The sequence below is a fragment of the Octodon degus genome, unplaced genomic scaffold (genome assembly GCF_000260255.1).
Source record: "Octodon degus isolate 3935 unplaced genomic scaffold, OctDeg1.0 scaffold00082, whole genome shotgun sequence".
Classification (NCBI taxonomy): Eukaryota; Metazoa; Chordata; class Mammalia; order Rodentia; family Octodontidae; genus Octodon; species Octodon degus.
The window spans coordinates 1952194-1961062 of NW_004524658.1; the positions used below are offsets into that span (position 1 = coordinate 1952194).

The 8869-nt window shown below is 40.1% G+C and overlaps 1 protein-coding gene and 1 non-coding gene across 4 annotated transcripts in view; one reads left to right on the top strand and one right to left on the bottom strand.

Annotated features, from left to right (window-relative positions):
- The window catches only part of Arhgap15 (Rho GTPase activating protein 15), a 662961-nt gene that overhangs the window by 554523 nt on the left and 99569 nt on the right, over positions 1–8869 (top strand). The window lies entirely within an intron of this gene.
- On the bottom strand, positions 101–207 carry LOC111818182. Its single transcript, XR_002822237.1, has one exon. It is a non-coding gene; the product is annotated as a U6 spliceosomal RNA (small nuclear RNA).

Genomic DNA, 8869 nt, shown 5'->3' on the forward strand with positions numbered 1-8869 from the left:
GCATTTCACGAATGGCTAGCGATGTGGAGCATTTTTTCATGTATTTATTCGCTTGTTTAATTTCTTCCTCTGAGAAGTGTGTGTTCATCTCGGATGCCCAAAAAATATGGAACGCTTCACGAATTTGCGTGTCATCCTTGCGCAGGGGCCATGCTAATCTTCTCTGTATCGTTCCAATTTTAGTATATGTGCTGCCGAAGCGAGCACATACAGCACAATTCTTCAGTTCTTAAATGTCTTTATCATTCTTCAGTTCCAGAAATTCCTGGAGAGGCAATGGGGATACCAACTGCATTTATCAAATTGTTAATTTTTTGATACTACTTTCACTCAATTTCCAGATTTCTGTATTCTTAGGCATCATTCTGGGAAGCATAAGAGACGAAAGCAAGATTAATGACTCAGTGTGTGTGGCCAAGGATTGAAGGTAGAAAACAGGGGAGATACTTCTTGGTTTTTTTGATTGTTGAAACTAGAATCAACTTTAAAATGTACAGCTTGTGAATTACTAGGAAAAGGTATTGGGAACTGAATTGTTCAGTGATAAACCTATACAAATCTCAATGAATTGGACATGGGATGTATCTTCACGGGGTCATCTGTGAGTACAAATTTGAAACATTGGAAAATAAGGACTAAATTTTCATAGAAAAAATATTGGACCCACTATCTATGTTTCCTTGACAGAGCCTCTCCTAACTACAGATTTTCTTTTATGAAGGAATGAAAGCAACAGAAAGTGCAAGTGTGTTGGTCACCAAATACCACAGCACGGCATCCTAATATCACCCATCTCACATTCTATCAATATTCTATTGCAGCTATGACAAATTGCCACAAACCCAGTGAGTTTTTATCACACTGGTTAGTAGTTTAAAAGTTCAGCAGAGTCTTCCTGGGTTAAAATCAAAGTGTTGGCACAGCTGTTCTCTTTTCTCTAGGGAAAAGAGCACTCCCATTTGTTTCTAGCTTAAAGGCCTCCCGCTTTCTCTAGCTCATGGTCTCCTCCCTCTATCTTCAATACTAGAATGGTGGCAGCCCTCTTCATGTCTCTCATTGGCTACAACAAACAAATCTCTGCTGTTAAACACCCACATGTTTAGATTGGGTGCTCTCAGTCACCCAGGATAGTCCCCTCATCTCAATGTCCTTAATTTAATCACATTTATGAAGGCTTTTTTGCTATGATGATCACATTTGCATGCACTCCAGAGATCAGATTCCTGACCTGATGGATTCCTCTGTGGCTAGGTGTTTTCTGCTTACCATAGGTCTAGTAGATATAATAATTCTTAGACAACAAATATGTTAAATGTGTCATTTTTTACAAATTAATGAAACAACAACTGTTCAATGAATAGAGAGAGGAATCTGAGAAAAAAGTAATTCTCATTAAGGAATATGTATTGTTATTATTAAAATAAAATTTTACAATAATTACCTTGAAAATAAGTGTTCAACCAAAGTATGTTTCTTGAAACTTCAAGAAAGTACAATTTCATCATATTTTTGTAATATTATTGTGGTCCAGAAAAGAAAAACATGCTAAAGAGAAGCAAAGAAAAAAGACTTGAGGCATGTCCTTTAGATTTAGCAGTTTCAGCTTGGAAAATAGTTAGCACCATTAGTTTAAGTTTCAAATCCCATAGGATAGAAAATACTGTGTAGATAGATATTCAGATTTAACTAGGTCTTGACAGTATGTTGATATCACCCTCCTCTTTCACTTTTTTCATCATTTCATTTTCTTCAACACACAGAATAAAGTTTAGTGACAGCTTTAGTTCTGAATGACTAATGAATTGTTCATCTGTGGATAGAATCTCCCTGGTGCAAGCCCTGTGTGAGTCTCTATCTCTCCTTATTCAAAGATGACATCACTGATTGTGGTGATATTACCCACGTCCCATGTCCAGCTGAAAAGACAAATGAGAGAGCAGCATTTTTTGCTAACACCCCAGGCCTTAACCTAGGTCCTTTGTTTGCAGCACAGTTGGCTCTTTGCCGCCCTGTACTGACCCTTCCTTTTGGTGCAGCCAATGTGACCAGCTCACTCTAGCTAAGTCACCCTGTTCCTTTTTCTGCAGTTGATCTGTTAGTTTTTTGTGTGTTTTTTTGTTATTGTTGTTGTTGTTTTTTGTCTTAAAGAAGCTCAGGCTTGTAACACAGCTGTAGTTCCAGTCCTCGCCAGCCCCTCTTTGGTACTGGGAATCAAACTCAGAATGTCATGCTTGCCAGGCAGGTGCTGTGCCACTGAGCTAGCTATACCTCTGGCTCCAGTCCCTCTTTTTATAATCCTTCAACAAGCAATTCCAACTTTTCAGTCTGAGATGAATCCAGGTAAACAGTCCAGTAAACTGCTTTAGGAATCCCCTCATAAAATCAAACATCTACACTATAGAATAATTCAAGTTCATAGTACAGAACTTGGATCCCAATAGCACTCCTCCCCCAAGAAGAGGGATAAGTGAATAAATTATATGGGGATAAAGCATAATTTAAAGGTAATAGTCTTTCCTATACAAAGGCATCACAATTTTAATTAATTTTGGACTTTGAAGTTGGTAAGCAAGTTGAAATTTAGGTTCTTGGAATCCAAGTTTGGACCTTGAAATTTATAGTATAGCTATTTATTGCACATCTACTATGTGCCCCGTCCTAATAGAATGGAACCCAAAGTGTTAGCTTTCACTTTACACAACTCTAGCAGACAAGGATTGCTGTCATTTATATTCTGCAACAAAAAAAAATTGTGATATCAAAAATTTACCTGGCTGTACCTAGCTGTGCCCTAGAAGCGGTATTCAAAGCAGTGCTATATGGTAAGAAGCCAGCTTATTTGATGACTGTATCATCCTATTTCTCCTTTGTTTCCTAATCTGGATCATAGCTGGACATGAATCCATTACCTATATCAGCATGAAGCCCAGTGAGGAAAACACAAACATAGAATTACTGCCTAGAACAGTGCCTGAAGCAGAGTTTGAATCAGTGAATAAATGAACAAAATCCACAGCACCATGAACCAAACACTTGAAGCAAAGGTACAATTGTAGATCTCCCTGGAAAGAGGTGACAGTGAGAGCCATGCTTTATTGAGCAGTAGCTGTATGCTCAAAGCACTTCTATTAGGTCAGTGCGTCTCAAAGAATATGATGGGGCTCATACAGCTCTCCTTCCTTTACAAGTAAGGAAACCAATACTTGGAAAGTATTTGCCCAAGGTCCCTTGAGTAGTAACTAACAGACCCATGTGTCATTCCAGGTCTCTGGTTCTATGGTCCATAGCTTTGAGCTATTCTTCAAAGGCTTTTGTCCAACAGGACTGTCTTTATCAGGAGATGAATATCTAGGAGAGCTAACGAGCGATTCTAAACTTTGCCTATTTCCTTAATCCTTTCAGGCTCCTGTAACAAAAATATCACAGGCTACATAGATTGTAAACAACAGAAATTTCTTTCTCACAGTCCTGAGGCTAAGAAGTCCAAGATCAAGACTCCAGCAGAGTCAGTGTCTGGTTGTGGTGACAGCATTCTTGGGGCTCATTTCATAGCTCGTGGTTGATGCCATTTAGCTACATCCTTACATAATGGAGGGACAAAGTAGCTCTCTAGAGGCTCTTTCACAAGGGCACTAATCCCATCACCTAATGGTTCCCTAAGTAGTCACCTTCTTTTTGGTGATAGATTTCTTGGCAGAGGAATTTCCAGGGGCACAAATATCCAAACCCTCACAGTTTAGACAACTGTCTCAAGTGATTCTAGGTGACTATGAATGTGATTCAAGTTCCAGATGTAAAGGACAGAGAGAGGACCATGAGGCAGACTCTTTTCTAGACCAGCCAATCCCAAGGACACCCAGGATGTACTGACCTGATGACCAAACACATCCTAGCAGGCAAAAGAGGACTTGGGCTGAAATGAACAACAAGGACAATGTTCCTTCCAGATCCCACTGGCAGAGGCTATAGACGGAGCTTCCAGAGTGTGCACCAGTGCTAGAAGTCAGGGCAGGTCTCAGAGGGCAAGGAGGAAGTAGCCCCACAGTGACGGTCTATCCAGACCTATGGAGAGCACAGAGGGGACTGGAGAGCTCCAGGAATCAGGGTCCACATCAAAGTCCTTACTGTAAACCTCTCCCCGTCTCCAGTTTTACTCAAGCCCAGTAATTTATGTCATCTTCCTTTTGCCACAGATAACGCAAAGACCTAACTTCTGTCCCTGCATTTATGGTGCTATGTATATTTGTTCTGGGTGTTAACATATTTTCCACGTGGCACATATCATATTGCAAAACTTGAGCAAGGTCAGATAACAGTATTTGAGTTTTTAAGGTTGGCCAGACTAGTGATTAAACTCTGGGTTTACTTTTGCTGCGTGGTACTATATTCTGGAGGAGCAAAAAGGAAGTGCCAAGGATTTCCAAGCTCAGGAATCCATCAAATGTATTTCTGTACACCTCTGTCATCTGCGTTCCAATTCCAGAAACAATTTTTTTAACTATTTAGTAGAGGGTATATAGGGTCTCACTACATAGATCAGCCTCATAATAATTCTCATTTTCAGCCTCCCAAAAGCTGGGATTACAGGCGTGTGCCACCATGCCCAATCTCAGCGCACCCTGGGGCGGGGCTGGCATGGCACACTTGGGATTGAACCTGGCCTCTGTGCTTACCTAAGCAGGCACTTTAGTCTGCTGAGCTATCTGGTCAGCCCTCCATTCCAATTCTAGTGTTTCAATCACCTGTACAAATTCAACAGCCCAAAATTCCACTACACAAGAAAACCCTCTCCAGATGTCCCTGAAGAGGGACAGTGCCAACTGGTTTTGCACATTTGGCTGGTGGTGATGAGCACATCGTCACTCAAATCCATTGCGCAAACACATACAAAACTTTTGTTTTCTAGTTACCTTTACCAAACCCTCCACTGTCTCATTAGATACCAGGTTCCCTTCCAGGAGTAGGACTGGTCTTGATCTACTGAAGCTATAAGAAAGGAATCCTGGGGCCAGAGAGATGGCTCAGTGGAATAAGTGCTTCCCTGGCAAGCCCAAGGGCCTGAGTTCAATCCCTGGTTCCACAAAAAAAAAAAAAAAAAAAAAAAAAAAAAAAAAAAAAGGAATCCTGTACATGAAACCATTTATGCTTTGGAAAAGCAATTGTATGGATAGTGCATATTTCCATACACTCAGAATCTCTTTAATCGTCAGATAAATGGATGGACCAAGCAGAATGGTAAGCTGAGGTAAAATATCCAGCTCATGATAGAGGAAAGCAGTGGCAGGAGTCCCTGAAAAGGAAATCTAGGAAAAACTCACTCACTCTTCTGATTCTCACCGCACCATCTCTTCACTACAACTATATTTTCCTTGAAACAATGTACTGATGGCACACCTATGGAGAAAACAGTGTGTCATAATGCAAAATTATAGTTTGTGGTATGTGGTGGACAATAATTTGACATTACAGGCACAGTTTTCAAGTAGTATAAAGCAAAGAAGACCCAGCTTTAGAGTTTGTTTTGAAGAGTCTTTTGAGAAATTATTATTTTGATTAATAAAACAAAAGTTAGGCTTCATTAATAAGTTTCTTTATAGTAGTGCCATGTGTGCTTTTAGGTATACAGGTGCAGCACTCGGAATCTCTCTTCTCATGACTGCTGGAAAGACTAGCTCCTTAGGCTATGTTATTAGGATGATGTTTTTCAATTTATCAGAGAAGTTGACTACAAAAATGCCATTCTTTCTGTCAATTTTTAAAATTTTTCTTGGATGGCAGCCTAATGGATGGTTAGGATGATACTGTTTTGTGTACTTAAGACAATAAAAATGGAGGGGAAAGCCATTTATATTTTAAAGGCATATCCTGAAGTGTTTGCAGATGAATCGATGGGAAGTCTGACCTTCACTCCAAATAATCCAAAGGGTAGGAGGGACAAGAGCAGAATATGTGGACCTAAAGAAAATGGGCTACAAGTTGAGAGGCTTTGTTATGATCATCCCTACTTAGCATTTGTTTGATGTTTTCTGTAGTAAACAGGAAAACAAGAAGGATGGTTTGTACTAGGCAATATCAATGGCAGAAACAGAAAAGGCAGAGAAGACCCTGCTGGCTGGTCATCTGCTGTATTTGTTTATTTTAAAACAGGCTCTCACTCTGTAGATCAGGCTGGACTTGAACTCACTTTGTAACTCAGTCAGGCCCTTAACCCACATCGATCCTCCTGCATCAGCCGCCTAAGGGCTAGAATGACAGGTGTTAGCCACCACTCTCAGGAGTGATCATCCCCTGTGGATGGTAATTTGCTCTTGAGTAGAGAACCAGCATACATTTGATCTATAAAGTATCACTTAAGTGGGAACAAGGAGCTAAAAAAATGATCATTATTGGGCAGGAGAAATAGCTCAGCAGTCTAATGTGCCTGCTTAGGCAAACTTAGGCAAACACTCAGGACTGTGGTTCGATCCCTGGCAGGACATGCCATGCCAGCCCTGTCCCCGAGGTGGGTTGAGCCAGCCACCAAAAAAATTAATCAATTAATTAAAAAGATCATTACTGCCAGTGCCCAGGGGACAAGTGATGGTGACAGAATGGGACACATGGCCTTGTGCCACCCAGCTGCCCTCCCTGTCTTCCCACCCTGAGGTCCTGAGCAATGTTCTTAGTTGGCTTCTGACTCAGTTGGTATTCTCTGCCCTGATTTTCAAGTTTGAGGCAAAAGTGATCTAAAATTTCACAGGCTGTTGGGGTTTTTTTTGTTTTTTTAAGTACTGGGAAATTGAACCCAAGGCCTTCATAGTAAGCTCTCCTCTTGACCCTTTTTCTTATTTTGAGACAAGGTCTTATTAAGTTGCCCATACTGACCTCAAACTCACAGCTGTCCTCATACCTCTACCTAGCAGAGTGCTAGAACTGCAGGTGTGCACAACCACATCTGGGTTTTAGTCACTTTTCATAGGATTAGAATCAGAATCAATGAACTGAATGTGGTGGCGCATGCCTGTAATCCCTGCACCCAGGAGGCTGACACAGTAGGATCACTGTGAGTTCAAGGCCAGCCTTGGCTATGTAATAAGTTCAAGGTCAGCCTTAACTGCATAGGGAAACCCTGTCTCAAAAAAGTACATAGGTACATATATACAATGTTTCCCAGTTCATGCCTGGAGCATGGAATGATTGCATCTATCACGTGAAGTTGGCACATGAACACAACATGTGTGAAGTCTTTCGGTCTCCCCTCTCCCTCATCCCTTCTGCTCCCTCCATCCCCTGGTCTCCTTCATGTTTTCAAAGCTCTTCTCTCCCTCTTTTTTTATTGTCTGTCTTCTATTTTGCTCTCTATTTATATTTTAGACTTTTCATATACAGGTTGTGTGTCTGATTTATTTCACTTACCATTACTGTCTCAGGTGTATCAAGTTTTCCACAAATAGCTCAGACTTATCTTCCTTTGTGACAAATTAGTACTTCATTTTGCATCAATGCCACACTTATTCTTCCATCAGTTGATGGACACACGGGTCGCTTCCAAGATTTAGCTATTGAGTTATGATGCCAAAAACATGGCGTATTTTCCCTTTAGTAGAAAGACTGAGACATTATTGATTTGACTGAAGAAATTCATCTTTATGGACATCCTTAGTAAGATTATATTAGAGGGATTTCAAGCAAGATTTCAGAAAGATTTATCAAATAGCACATTTATAGACTGCAATTAAACCAATGGTGGACACAAAAGAAAAAATATCACATAGTTTACTTTTAGAATGATCTGTAGTTGATTTAATCTTATTGAGCATGAAAACAATGCATAACTATGCCTCAAATTCTTGTATTGGTGGTAGTTCCATGAAATCAGGTTATCTATCATTTAACTGCATCTCTAGATGATCTTTAAAGAAAATCTGGGACCGGCCAAATAGCTTAGTGGATTAAAGCTCCTGCAAGCAGGTGCAGGGGCCCGGGGTTCGATCCCCTGGCATGCGTTGCTGGCCCTGCCCCAGGGTGCACTGAGAAGGTGACTGAGACTGGATGTGGTGGTGTGTGCCTATAATCCCAGGGCTTGGGAGGCTGAAAATAGAACAGTCACTACAAGTCTGATCTGTGTAGTGTGACCCTGTAATAAGCACATTGTATACAGCTATACAATGCTGTAGTTGCTTACTGTGAATTCATGCCTGCAGGCTCCTAAATCATCAGTGGAAGATAAAGACGTTATGACTACTTACCTAATCATACATGTACTCACAGATAGTGTATGTTTGGTGCTATGAGAGGGTCATCACTTTTTAGCAACTTAATCTGTAACTATAATTTAGCAGAGTCATGACTGGTATAATAAAGAGACTATTTCATTTACTTGGAAAGAGATCAAAACAAGTAATTTATACATATTGGTGTATTTTCCCTTTAGAGGAGGTGTAAGTATTTGACAGTGCCATTGGGTCTGCTTGCACTAAATTAGTCACCAGAAGAAAGCAAATTATAAGCACAATGGGATTCAACATTCTATATATTAACATGATAAAAATTTTAAAAGTAAAAAAAAAAAAAACTAGTACTGCCAAATACTGGTGAAAACAGTGAACAACTTCTAATTATACATTGCTATTGGAAATGTAAAATAGTACAATTAATTTAGGAAAGTATTAGGCCAATTCTTAAAAATTTAACAGCCTTCTAACTACTGACTCAATAATTCTGCTCCTTGTTATAGACCAAGAGCAATAAAAATATGTGTCAGTGAATAATGTGTACAAGATTCTACACAATCTATTCATCATAGCACCTCAAAAGTTAAAAAGAGGGGCCAAGGAGATGGCTCAGTGGAATAAGAGCTTCCCTGGCAAGCACAAGGGCCTGAGTTCAA